The 15306-nt window shown below is 37.1% G+C and overlaps 1 protein-coding gene across 7 annotated transcripts in view; it reads left to right on the top strand.

Moving 5' to 3' along the window:
* LOC115242380 (protein abrupt-like) overlaps nt 1-15306 on the top strand; it is an 88458-nt gene that overhangs the window by 44424 nt on the left and 28728 nt on the right. For 2 of the 7 annotated variants that reach the window (XM_029818617.1, XM_029818618.1), the window contains exons 2-3: nt 13714-13851; nt 14115-14284. The exons of the other annotated variants lie outside the window; for them this stretch is intronic. The gene's annotated coding sequence lies outside the window, so the exon portion shown is untranslated. The remainder of the gene's footprint in view (nt 1-13713; nt 13852-14114; nt 14285-15306) is intronic. 7 annotated transcript variants of the gene reach the window in all.

Genomic DNA, 15306 nt, shown 5'->3' with positions numbered 1-15306 from the left:
CAGTTATCTATATTTCGGCACGTCAGTTATTTTGTTGACAGGGCATTAGCTCGGAAGAGAGCCTTGGTCGATAAATGACAATGCGGGAGGGGATGTAAGTGTAGCTAGAAATAAATCGTAAGAAATATAAATGAAGGGGGAATATAAGCGGAATGGGAGTGAGGCAGAAGATATACAAAGAGAAGAGAGAGAGTGAGTGCGTACGCCTGCGGGAAATACTAGAAACAACGCGTGTCGAGTGCAGGGCAGAGAAAATCACGCGCTTGCACAATCCCATCGTCGGGGCAAGGTGCTCCATATTCTATATTTAAAGACGTCCGTAGGGCAACTCTCTGAGAGATATCGCACGCGTGTGCGTGCGCGAGTACGTATCCGTTTCTTCTCACTCTGTGTGTCTCCCTCCTTCTCTCTTCCTCGTGACCGGTCGCATTTAAATTTACCATCGATGCGCGCCGTCTCTCGGGGCGTTCTTACGAGTCTGCACGCGCGTGTATATATGCGTGTACAGCTGGAAATATATGAGACGTGCGCGAGCCCGTTTGTTTCCGGCTGTGCGTGATGCGAGCGCGCGACTCTACAGCAAGAATCTTAACGCCTGGCGTGTAGCATCTATTTCTACTCGAAGAGCTTTGCTCGCCGGATCAACATTAATATCATCGAAATTTTCATCTCATTTCAGAGAGATAACATCAATTTACGAAAGTTAAATGCTGTTTCTGCCGACAAACTTTGCCGAGCAACACAATTAATTACGAAACTTGATAGAAAAAAAATTATAAATTTTTTTGATAATTCAGATCTTTAATTTTTTATTAAATTTTTATTACTTTAAAAGGATTTTATTGAAGCAAAATTTTAAAGATCGATACCATGTTTGTATCAGTTAGCCAGTACTTGGAAGAAACTTACGAATAAATTTATGCAGTGCGATTTTTAGCCACAATATATATATTGTCTTCAAGTGAAAGACTCCAGCTATAAATCTAATTGCGAAATATATGGCTGACAATTAGACCGCACGTGAAGGGAGAGTATCAAGGCGAGAAGAACTGCGGCATAAAAGGCAATGAAAGTCTCGTCTCGTTTCATTTTGTCTCTTCTAGATTCGCGTCGCGCTTCTTTAAATAATGTTTTTAGTCCGTATCTTGCTTTAATTATCCGCTCCAGGGTATTGCTGTCTCTTCCAAGCCGACGATCTAGCACGTGCACGCTTTCGACCAAAAGCGTAGTCGTCGTTTACACGTGCGTGCGAGGGCGGTTAATGCAGACTTAAACGACTGCGTCATCCCGTACATTACTCATCGAAGAGAGTTCCTCTTGTCTCTCTCTTCTTACTTTGTGTTCCGTATATTATCCTCTCGCTCTTCCTCTCGTATCACGTTTCGCTGTTAAGTATGGCGCTTATGAACACTGTAATTCATCGCTAATGAAGGGGAAAACCCGTCGTGCGATAGTAGTACCGCGATCGCTCGGATATTAATCGTAATAAGGAATAAACTACTTTTTTCAGTCCATTCGTCATGACGACAGACGGCAATCCTTGAAATCATCGTGCGCGAGTCTAAACCACGCAAGAAATCCTCCGATATATTTTGCGATTAATTAATCTCCGTAAAAATACTCTCTAATACAATTGCTCTCCCCTCTCTCATTCTTTCTCTATCCCTCCTATCTTGAACAGAGTGCAAGCGTACTCCCTCGAATCCGGTTTCGCAACATGGCACGTCTACATCATGCGCAATAACATGTGCGATTGCGAATTGCGCCTAGTTGCGCGATCGTTGCTGATCGAGTAAGTACGTGGGCGTACTGAGTATGACGCACATAATCGTAAACAGCGGCATGACGCGTCGAGAGGCGGAAGAATGGAGCTTTGATTGGGCGGCACTCAACGTTAGCACGATCGTCCAGCACGACTTGATTCCAAGAATAATACGCGACGAACGAGACTATTTCGAACGCACTGGATAAATGTTTCAAGACTCGTTGTTGGGCGTAGGTATATCGGCGCGCTGGAGCTATATTTGACCGGGCAATAACGGTTACGACAACAGCTCTCTCCCCCCGTCAGGTTTTCCGTGACGATGCCTTGGGTGACGGATATATATATATATATATATATATATATATATATATATATGCGTATCTCTTTTATACAGAATTCAATGATTCGTAGCCACGCGTTTTTACAAATCGATAAATTATCGAAAGGGGAAGCGGTGGCTCTAAAGCCTGTATGAGAAAGTTGAGAACGATATTTCGATGATAAGTATCCAACTTGCCAATATAACTCGAATTATTCTTCCTTCATTTGTGCTGATTTCTCGTTTCCGTCCTGCGGAAATGTCGTTTATTCGATGATTTATTTTTAATTAACTTTCCCGACATTTAATAAATGTTCGATTCTCATTATTTTTTGAATTGTAAATAGAATAGATACACGCGTGTTTAATGTCTCTTGCTACATTTATATACTATGGTTTTGCTTTCGATAATAATCCAAAGTCATCACACAAATACCTTTATTTATGCCAAAATTAACTTATTTTAATTAATTTAATTAAGCGCATATATATATATATATATATATATAATTAAAAATCTAGAATGTATCTAATCGGGTATTCGCTTATTATTAGTAGATAAACGAGGCGATAGCGTTTACGTAGCATACAATAATAACGATTGTTATATTCTATCAAATTATACGGTATGTAATAAGAGATGGCTTTATGAACTAATCGCATCCATCACAAATTATACAATAATTTACCGCCCATCTTTTATTTCGAGCTGATTTTCGAATCGCCTTGAACACTAAATGTCACGTAAAAATATCACGTAGCGCGCTGCTATTACCATAAATTAATTATATTTCTTTTCGAGTCATAAAAAAAAACGCAATTAAAAGTCGCTGTCGAAGCACTGCAGACGTCTGCATACGTTATAATATTTGCTCACTTTCTCGGCGCATATTGCACACATGGGCGTACCGAAGAAGAGTGTATACTCTTGCATTTTATACTTATAGAAAAATTAGATTAAAAAATACTTCTACGAAACATTTTTTCGTTCTTAATACCTAATATTTTTTCTCACAGTTCCACACGATACATTTTTTTATGCAAGTATAATAAATTACATCGTGTGTCGCCTTCGCTCTCGTGTAAGAGCGAGTGCTTCTCGTTTCTTATTTGCGCTGCGAATAATTATTTCGCAGACGGGCGGCGGATTTTTCAGTCTCGTTTCGGGCTGCCGATCGAGGGCGGCCCCGCATCGAATTTAGGCGGACGTAGTACATCTGTCGACCATAACGCCGTCCGTCCGTCCACCGGAGATCGTCGCCATAAGTACCCTGAGCGCGTACACGAGCAAGCACACACCATGGACGAGACGTGCGCGCGCGGCGGATCTTAAAATAAGATCCGGCTACCGCGCGCCTCGCGCCGTAATAAATTTCTCCGCGTGTCTTTCCTCCCGCTCTCATCGCGCCGCATCCGCGCTCTTCGCTCTCCTTCGTCAAGTGCCACCGGGAGCGAGAGCGGGACGAGAGGTGACGGAAGAGAGAGAGAGAGAAAAAAAAAGAACGTACAAAGCACGAGTTGCTAGGATCCAAAGAACGGGGAACGACGGAGCCCAAATCCCCGTCTCTCCCCTTGGTACGCGCTCTCCATCGCGCGTTGCTATATATGTTACGATGTAATTCAAGAATTTGACCGCTCGTCCGTGATGACACTCGAGCGGAATTAAAGGCGAAGCTGCGGCTACGATCGAGCTTAAAAGCATCACGCGTCGGATTATCGCTCGGAATATTTAAAAAAATCTCGAATCTGTGACGGAGAATTTTTATCCTTACTTGATATTCGTTCAAATAATTTAACGCAATACTTAAACAAAAATTGAGATTTGTAATTTTATATAAAATTATGTTTCTTTTTTTTTAATATATTTGTTATACGCATTTAATTTTATTATCTTCAAACCTGAAACGCGGGCACTAGAGCCTACCGAATGAGTATAATGGCAATCTTTGTTTTTGCAAGGACGTTCCATTCCAGCTGATTCACGAATTCGCTAAAACGTACCGCTTCTTCCTTTCGTGTTTGTCTGGTTTTAAAGCACTCTCAATTTTCGGAACGTTACCTGAATCATTCCGAGCTAATGAACCCGGTGTACTGTTTCTCCTTCGATTCGTCTGCCCGCAATTTTTTCCGAAGACACTTGCAGTGTCATTCTGCAAGAATGCACGTTTGTTTTCTCGTTTTGCGTGAGTCTTGCGCGACGCATTTCATTTCAGGGATTTCATCTGAATCATACGCGACAGCGACCTATTCGCGACTTTCGTCAATCTTCTCAAACACGATTCTTAGAAACTTTTGTTGATCGTGACAGCTAAGTTACTTGTTAATTAACTAGCTTCTTAAATCATGATTATGCGTGCTGAATCACGTACGGCGTAGAAGTTCCCACGATTTTGCAACGAAATATGCACTTCGTATTATCGATATTTAAATTGAATAGACTTCCGTTACTTCTATCAGTGATATAAAAATACTTAAAGTCGAACAAAGTTTTCCTAATTATTGATGTAATATAAGTGCATCTTGTGCGCGTTTTTACTTGATTTATGTCACTTGTATAAGATCAAGTTAAAAAGAAAATTATTAATAACATTAATCTATTTATTTTCACGTCGCTCGACATGATAGTTGCTGTGATTCGAGTTCAAAGTTGAAATAAATACGTCCGTTTCGGAGAAAAACATTTCTTATTTCCGATGCTAAAAGCTAAAACAGACATTGCCGAGACGAGATTAGTGTCACATGGCCTTTCGGGCATCCAATATCACCATCTGCATTATCAGCAATATTCCGCAATACTCCTAAATTCACATTCGCATGCATGCGTTCTCTTATCTCAATCTCTCTCGATAAAACGCTTCCTGTTCGAATCATCTATTTCCGTAAATACGTTCCGTCATTTCACTCGTGTTTCGCGAATCGCGATGCACATTAACGTTTGCACTGACCATGTATATTCCAGCATTATTCAGTTCGTTGCGTCGTATACGAATAATAAATCGCTCCATGACGTCGTTTAATTGCTCATTAATTTATTAATTACCCGTTGTGCTACCGTTATTTTGCCGATATCAAACTTTTAATTGTGTATGAATATCTCTCTCCTTACGTGTATCGATAAATTCCCACGAGTCTTCCGCGATTTTTTTTTTCTCCGGGAACATCAATGATGCCGTGTATATATATATATGTATATATATAAGCATATCTTATTCTCCGTATGTATGCGCGCGTGCACGCACGCATACATTCGCTCACGCACATTCTCTGGACATCGTGTAACGATCCGTTAATAACGTTACCGTTAACCGCGCATTAGTGGTCACAGCGGCTATTTGCATATCGGATCGGTAATTTCCAACCGGCGCGTTGGAAACGCGCGCGTGTATGCGTGTGTCCGTCATTGCCCATGCATGCGGGTCTAGATACACGCGCGCGGATTCCGCTGCCCGCGAGGCACCTCCGCCGGGCCACCAACGGCTATTACGGTGATTTATCCGTCGTCGGATCGAAGGCGTCGCTGCCGAAATGGACATCACCGCTATCCCGCGCCACCGCCGTCGTGAATTTAAAATGCGCGAAGATCAGCCAAACCTGATAATATAACATAACAGTACGTGGTGAGCTAACTATCAATTATCTCGACCTCGAGCAGAGAGATGGAAAGACTTTGGGAAGATATTGAACGCTTCTCTCTCTCTTTCTCTCTGTTTCTCCGAGCGTATCTGGTCTCGAACCGCGTGATGTCTCGCGTTAATGTCCCCGGTGCATTAAGGATTTGGCACGGTACAACGCGCGGAGATTAATGAGATCGGCTAATAACGTGGGTGGACAAGGATCGTGATTATTTATTGTTGCGTGTACGCGGAAGCATGTTTAAATAGGTTGAACGAGACGTTATGTAAAAGTCAAAAAAGCATTTTTTTTTTAGCGGCATTAGTATAAATCTAACAATTTATAAAAGCGTTCAAAGCACCGAGCGCTTGTTCCGGCGCGATTAGAAAATTCGAGAAACGCACGATGCCGGACGTAGATAACAAGCAGCGAGATATGTATTATTAATAGATATCTCGGATTTTATATAAATATGTATACGTCTGTATGTGTATATATCACATATTAGTGCGTATATGATGTTCTAAATAAAAATACTAATGATAAAATTCTACGCAGGACTATTGTATTTGCTGTTTGCATCCCGCTCTCGATCGCGGTCCTCTCTTCGTCTTTTAAAATATCTCGTCTGCTTCGAATGCGGCATATCTAAATATATCATGTGACTCGTACCGTATCAATTCTAAATAGCAGTACAAACCGCGGCAAGGTCGATAAAAGAACTACCAAATATATGTCCCGTTAAAAGCGTGGCTATTTTTCCATTTCTCATGCTCGATACTCGATTTATCATAGGTATTTAAATTTTTGATATCAAGGCTTTTAAATCTTTGCATTTAATCTGATCCCGAGTTTGATTTGTCACTTGATTCAAGGCTAATGCTGTTAAAGAAATCACACTTACAAGCGTTAAATACGCGGTACGAATATGAGCCTCTCTAAATAATCACTTCAAGACACGTATTAGATTTTTATATTTAATTCAGCGGTACTTCGTCTCTTTCAAAACCCGTTGTAATGCAATAATAATAATTTTTTTCTTTCGTTACGGATAAAGTAGACTCATAAATTTATTTAAACGTATCGATTAGGACTATTCAATGGAATTTATCTTTTTGTTATTAAAGTCTTTTTTACGAAATAGAAAGATTTTGTATTTTTATGTTATATTTTTATTTAAAAAGATAATATTTATTATATTTTCCGTTCCAATCTCATCACAGATATTTATTTTCAGAAATTCATATTCGATTTTATGAATGCAATATGTTTATTCGTGGGAAGAATATCCATTAAAATTTGCGCCGCGCTCGCTAACTCGGGATTCTCATTTTTCGTTGGTGCTCGCGGATGTACTCGCATTACGCTTAATGTCACGCGTCTAAGCGGTGCACATGCGGCTAGCAAATTATCGCCGTATATAATTGTGCTGTGTGTGCGCGTATGCGCTCCGTCTTTTCTGTCTGGAGAGCGACGCAGCGAAATCAACGTCGTACAGAGAAGCGTTACACATCATGCCGTCGTATCTGCGAAATTATACTTCATTTATATTGCCGCAACGCACAGTCCTGCGCTGCGTTGTGTTAATAGAATCATGAACAAATATCTCTTGCATTATGTTGATCGAGTGACATCTACATTAAACAGCTTTAAAAATAACCCGGAGATTGTAAATATCAATCTCTCTCTGTTGCAAAAGTCTGTAGCAAAAAAGAAATATATGTTTATGGTTAATACATTTTTTTCATACAGTTTATCTTTTTTTTATTGTTAGCTGGATGTAAAAAGATGTAAATTAATTTCTTGTGATCTTTGAAGTATCCGCGTATAAAATTTCGGATTTTCTCAAGAGTATACACTTGCTCAATTTTAATTTCCTCTTTTTACGAGGCATATTTTATCCTTCGCGTATGCGCATATTTATGTGGGATTTTATATACGCGGAACATCGCTGTGCGCAGCAATCTTCTTTTTCGTTTTCTTTTTTTTTTTTACGCGCAACAAAGACGGACGCGCCTCGCCTTTCGCGGTGTCCTGTTCTCTTTCTGTGCTCGTATAACGAAGCGAAATGTCGACGCGCGTACCGAGACGCATTATGCCGCATGTATTTTTATCAACGGAAGTGCGTCGTTGTACGTGCGCGCATTCCTGACTGCGGCTGCCTGGAAAAGGCGATGCTGGAGAAGCGCGCGTGATGCACACATACATTTATTATCCTCTCCTCGCCGGTGACATCGGCGTCGCGTCGTCGATCCAGAATCTACGGTGAATCAATAACGAGGAGAATCGATAGTGTCGCGATGGTAACGGTTACATCGTTATCTCGCGAATGAAATATCTCGCAATAGTGATGTTTGTGCGGGAGACGCATCTATCAATAGACTCAATGGTTCATTAATGCTTAATTGGCGTTATTGTACAATGGCATTAATGCTGCCGTGTGTCTATGATTCAGAGGAAACTGGAAATGTCGAAAAATCGCTTATACATCTTCATAAGTGCAAAGTTGATTAAGTAGTAATTTAAAAATTTTTGTGTGTGTTGAAAAAAAGATTTGGTTATTTTCTATTATTTTCTATTATTTTCTATTATTTTCAATTTGCCGTTTTAGTTATTTTCAATTCTAGTGTAATGCTAATAAGCAAAAGTAAATATTCATCAAATAATTTCAAGATGTAATTTGAACGTATATAGATATGCACTATATGAAACTATTTCAATCAATGTACAATCTACATCTACTTTGATATTTTAAGCAGTCCTGTCAAAATTCTCCAGAATCCATAAACGTGAAAAAAATAGTGATTGAAAATAGGAGCAAAATATTCGATTTAGGAGATAAACTATTTTTTATCTTGACACGGATAATAGATAAAAAAATTTCGATGGATTAAAATTTCAGATCAATCTCGATAGTTGAAGATTCGACGATCCCGTTATCTGTCATTGTATCTTGTGAATCTAATTTATCGCTGTCATTGAAAGTCGGCAACGTGGCTAAGAAAAAAAAAAGCAGGAAGTCGGTAACTATGTGCGAAGTTTGATCGATACTCACGCTGCCATTATCTCGCAAATTGGTCGGATAATGCGAGGAAAGTTTAATACGCGCGTCAGTGAAACATCAGACATTGAGATAAGCAGATAACAGAAGCATACATGCATAAGACGCGCGCGCGTGTATGTATGTATGCATGCATATTCATCTACATGAATTCCTGCGAAGTAACAGCTTTGAATCGAAACGAGTACTTTATAGTTAAAAAAAAAAAAGATTATTTACAAATATCTCTATTTACAAGATTATTTAAATGTTAAAACATTCGAATATTTTAATGTGCAATATAATTAATGCAAATGAATATTCACGAATAAATGGGGATTTTTTTCGCATCTATAATGCTAAGCAATTATAAAAGACTGTTGGTGCGTGTATGTACATTACTTATCATGAATAAAAATAGTATTAAAATGTTAAGTATCTGTGCGCCTGTAAGAATAATTATAGAACAAAATATATTCGTTAAGGAATTAATATTTAAGCCGTAAGAGAAACTATACTGTTTTAATAATTAAGTGTGTGATGCTGCGATTGGTTTATATATATATATAAAAGACTTAACCACTCACAATCAAATATCTTAAATAATTCGATTGCTATATGCTCAAATAATTTAAGCAATTTTCCATTTGAACGAAGCACACACACGTGGCAACGTTATAATTCTGCATTCAGTAAAAGCGGAATTTCCAATGCGTTGAAATTCTGTTGCACATGGTTCACGCTATTTCGCGCGATGTTATTCTCAGTGATTGATTTATGCGCGTTTGTCTCGCGTATCGATCTTTGGCAAACGAAGCGTCGAACCCATCGCTACTTATGCGCACGTGATACCAGCGATTTGTTTTGCGAAGCCATGACTGTTGGCGTGCATGGCGCATAACCGGATCAGAAACCATGCAATCGTATCTACTTTTCTACTTACGGTTTAGTAAAGGTGCTTCGTGCACATGCGATATCGCGATATATAGCCTGCTATACGCGATTACGTACTCCGGCGTTCGTGACACTCAACGTTCTTTGTATATACAATAATACGTACGATATAAACGGTATAAAATAATGTCTTTAATTTTCCTTTCGCGTGCATTTTAAAGCCATCTTCTCTCGCGCGAAACAATTTAAAGTTTTGTGGCGAGAACAATACAATTTTTCTCCACTTCTAGTTAATTGTTTTAGTATGTAATGAGCAATCTTGGCGATTTCTAAAACAGATCTATTTGCGTATTATTAAAAAAGGAAGGAAAAATTGGACTTTTTTCACGAATTATTTCCATAGTATTGCAAATAATTAGAATAATTTCAAGAATTTTTTAATAAAGTTTTGAAAATCTCACACGTGGATAAAATAATTGCAATTATTTTCATGCTTTCATATATATATTTAAAAGCATAAAAACCGTTCCAATTAATTTTATAAAGGAAAGATGTATACATATATACCATTCCTTTGCATAACTGTTTGTTATATTTCGTTTCTAAATAAATCACTTTCTGACTACGATTAGTAATTCTTTTACAGTTTAAGATACTATTGCTTGTGTTTCCCCTGTTCATTATTCCGCTTCAAGCAGACTGTGCTAAATAATGTAAATCATAACTCACGGTATGTTCATAAACTGAGACAACAATACTATGTGTCTTTGAAAATAGATGTTTTCGCGTATTACAAATAAAAATGATATATGGCCCGTTATAATGAAGGCGCCCAGGCTTGAAGGAGTTAAGGACCGCAAGCGTCTTGCGACACACTCGAGTACAAGTTCTGCTCGTTTTCTACGGCGTATCGTTAATCTCCACCGCCCCCTTCATTGTGTCTCACGCATGCTCTCCCCCCTCTTTATTTCCACTAATCAATTATCGGTGCCGCTCGATCACGTAGCCGATTCTTAATCGCGCCCCACGATCTTCACTGCCGCCGTTGCTTTACGGATTTTAGAAAGCGGACGCTCTGGATTCCGTGGCGCGATCGCTCACAGGTGGCTGGATAATTATGGTCGAGCGACGTCGGCGATAGAGAGGAAAAATCGTGCATGCACGCGTATGCACGGCGGTTTGCAAGAAGTCGTTAATAAGGCTCGCAAGTAAAGTTTCCCACACGTCTCGAGCCATGTGAGCCGTTTCCCCGATGCGCGAAAAAATTGCGAAAAATTGCTAATCGCCTGACCACTAGACAAATGGGAGTAGACAATAATAATGGATAGATCGATATCTTATTTACATTTACTTCTTTTGCGGAGAGAGATATTTGCATACATGGCTTCTGCGTCGCAAATATATAAGATTGATACGCAAAAAAAGCGTATCGATTCTGTATTTGTGACGATTGAATTCTAAGAAACGGATGAATGGGTAACATATATTGCTAAATATTGTATTATCCGGCGGCCATTTTGATGATTGAGATAAATTGTTCGTTGGATTAGGTATACGAGCAATTTATCAATTAGATTTCATTTGATAACAAGCACAACGATACGATACTACGATATAAGCTTTCGTGATAGATTACATTAATGCGCTCTCTGTACAATTCTATGCGTAATTATAAGGGAATGAGAAATATAACTCTTTGGTGAGCTATATTTTATAAAGGTATGTAATTAGAAAGTACGTCAACCTATCCTTGCATATATAATCGCAATCGAGCGAGTATCATTCGCTAGGGAATCATGATAAGCAGATCGATAGATATATCTGGCAAATTAATCGGGGGCTCTTTGATTATTCGCCTATTCTACTCTGACGCACACGCAATCATACAATTAATTATTGACCTATTTTAATTCCGTTAGGTCTAATTAGAGAAGATGGTGTCCAGTTTCAAAGTTGTTAATTGAGTTGGTTAATGCGATAAAGGAGTTCATAGTTTGACTCTCTTTCTCCTTTTCTCTCCTGCACCATCCATTATCTCTCTTCCCCTACTTCTCTATTTCGCTTTGCCTCTTTTTGTACCGAGTTTTAAAGGTGCGCAGATACCTTCAGACAGTGATAATTTCCACTACTTCAATTATTTGAGTTATTCTCATCAACGAGCACCCGATGAAGTTAGTATCAAAGAATTGTATATGTATATGTCATGCATAATATTATATTTATAATAGGACTTTATAAATGCGTTTGTGTTGATATTTTCAAGACAAAATATTTTTTTTCTTAAAAACTGTGAGGAATTTAAAGAATTTATTCGTATCTTTTATTTTTAAAAAGGTACTAATAATCTCTTTTTATGGATTACTTTTCCGATCATCTTTAATAACAAACATGATACAATGATAAAGTGCTACAATAACGAAGCTTACTTTATCGTTCACATCGGATTTTCCTATATTTTTTATCATTATAATAAAAATTGTTTATTCAATCGTATAATTATTATTAAAAAGTCGTGCTTATGTAACTGCGGAGGATTATTGGTAAAAATATTTCTCTTGTACGCGTTGCAGAAATTACCTTCGTCGAGAGATGAATCTCAATGCGTTCGTTTGATTAAGTCATACTCTTTTGCCGAGATAAAAAGCTCGACCAGCGCAGAATTTTTCTTTTATTGCGGAGCGATCATCGGTATTTAATAAAACGTACTTCTCCAATTACGAAACTTTATTGTGCAACGACTGATTCATTGCAGACACTGTGGAAAAAAGCTATTATCAAATACAAACACATATAATTTTATGTTATCACATTTAACGAATTATTGACTAGAACAACATTTTCCTTTTACATAGATTTTTTTTTTTAAATAATATAATACAAAAATATATATCATTTACGCTTATGTTTCTCTTTAAATTTAATAGTTGAAAGTTATTTATACATATTATATTAACTTAAATATATAATTAAAATATATATATATTCTTTTTTTTATTTTTTAAGTATATAGTTTTCCAACTAAAGTTCGCGTTAATTTATTTTCGCTATATTAGCTATATATATTGTTTTATTACGCAATATATGCGCGATTTGGTTCTCTCTCAAGAAGCACTTTCCACGATCACGATATACCTCCGTTGCAGTTCAATAAATCGAGATGCCGCACCTCGTTGCACCGCGTGCACAGACATTAAGTCGATACCGGCCAATAATAAATGTCTCTGCACATGGCAACGTCCGGGTCTCTGCGGTTTTCACGTACCGACATTAAATTTGGGACATGGATAATCGGAGTCGGAACGGCTCTCCGCCGGGATCGTGGCATTGTAATACGTCTCACAATCAACGGAGTATCGTATATACGTGTTGTATGTATATATATGTATGCAACATTTCTCTCTCTTTGTCTCTCACGTCGTCTCGATATATCCGTGCAAGCAGACGCACGGAAAGCCGCCCGTGAGGCTCATTAATTATAATTAATATCGCTGTCGATAATGGCACCGGCATTTCGTGTAGTGTTGCCACGGCATACATACATCGCCGTGAAACACCTCCGCTTTATGCATGAAGAGGGTGGTTTGTTCTCGCGGTTTTTTTGCGAGAGCGATCGTGATTGATACCGGCAACATCAATGCAACTTTTCTGCTTAGCTAAGAGTACATTGTTATATTTGTTGCATCTACAGATTAGAAAATATATATAAAAATTTACGTAGAAATTATTGATTTATATAAAACCATTTGAATGGATTGATTTATAGAAACAAATAAATCAATAAATAAATAATTAAGTAAATTAAAGTGAGGATTAACTTATACAAGTGATGTGATCATAATTTGATAATTTTCTCTTCCGTAATTATTGAATAATATAATCGTTCAGATATAAACAGTATTATACTAAGGCAAATATATATTTTTATTTAAATATATTATTATTTAAATATATAATTTTTTAAAAACGTACGGTAAGTTAATTAAAAATTGCACGAAAGAGCAATTTTGCATTTGCTGAGAATTATTACCGTCTAACGATTTTAAGAATCGTTCAATATTAAGAGTTAATTTTTTGGTTTGACAGGCGCAAGAATTAATGCCTAAGGGATACGGGAACATCCTGACGTAGATCGAGTATCGATCATTATACGCGTCATGGTTATTAATCGTCGTTACGAATCAATTGGTTGTCGAGCGTGACTATTCGCAGATGCAATTAAAGGTCGGTAGAAAGCAATTTTGCTCGGTCAATCCACTAATAAAAAAATAAATAGAGCATTTTTGATTTACACTGCGTGGTCAATTTAATTAGCCATATCTTGTAAAACTTCTTTTCCTTACAATTAATTAAATTTATATTTTATTTTATTATTTTACATTTTTCAGCTATATCGTTACGCGAGCATAGTAAAAAATCAGTGCTTTTATTTATTTATTTATAAACAAAAAAATTATTATGGTATGTATTTTGATGTTATTTTACAGATAATATGAAAAAAGAAGAATTAAGAAAACTACGTCAATACTAGAGAAGAAACAGGAAGGATAAAATAGAAAAAAAAGAGAAAGAAAAAAGAAAGAGATCAGATAATGATTATATGAATTTATGTATTTTTAAGTATATGAATCGGTTCAACAGTGAAGCAAAATAAAGGGTAGGTTCAACGTGGATTAAGCGACGTTGATTATATGCATCTCGGTAGTAAATCGTTACAAATTAATCGGCCGTCAAACTCTCTCTGTGCGTCCACCGGAGATGGGATTAAGCACTTTGGAAGAAGGATCGATTGGCTGGTTATCGATCAGAATCCTCGTATATCTCTTAACCTTTAACCGATGCTAAATCGTTTACTCTGAAAAGAGTAAGTTTTCTTATTGTGGGAGATTGATATCGAAGAATGCACGATTTACTGAAGTTTATCATATGTGAAAAACATTTTGTTCAATATATAAAGGAAAAGAGAAGAAGAAGATTTGACCATCAAACTTCTTGATCTCTCGCTGATATAAAAGATCGATATATTTCTTCTGATTTTCGATCTCCGCTCACATGAATTTGCGGATAGAAATATTGAAATATTGTACGCTTTCTATGGATCGATTACTTTGATCGATCGATCGTTAAAGTACATGCTTTTTATAATTGCCACACTATGGATGTCGGAACATACGATTCTGTATTATCATTTATGTATACCACTAAATATAAACGTAAATATAATCATATAGAAAAATAAAATTATTGAATTATCAACAACGATATGATATGATGATTATTTACTAACAGAAAATTTAGGCATTAATACGCATTGGATTTCATCATTAATAATGAAAATAATAATAATAATTTTCTCTCTATCATTTATTGAATGCTTAACAGTTTTGAGTGTGCACATTTTATTATGTTAGACAAAGAAGTATGTACTATTATTATTTTTCTTTTGTTCTTTCTTTATTCTTTAAATTTCGAGCTTTGTGCTCCTCGTCTATTGTCATTATGTTTATCGTTTCTGTGAGTTGAGATTAGGAGAGTTTGATTATAGATTTACTCGATGGCGATGAGATGAGATTAAAGGACTACATGTATTTCTTAATTATTATCTAATAATCAATATAATGCAGCTGAATATAATATAGCGTAATTTTGTGTCAGAGAGAGGGAGAGAAAGAGAGAGAG

This window comes from Formica exsecta, unplaced genomic scaffold (assembly GCF_003651465.1).
Source record: "Formica exsecta isolate Colony F162 unplaced genomic scaffold, ASM365146v1 scaffold591, whole genome shotgun sequence".
NCBI lineage: Eukaryota > Metazoa > Arthropoda > Insecta > Hymenoptera > Formicidae > Formica > Formica exsecta.
The sequence above is the reverse complement of the archived record's forward strand: the minus strand, read 5'-3'. Positions and strand labels throughout refer to the sequence as shown.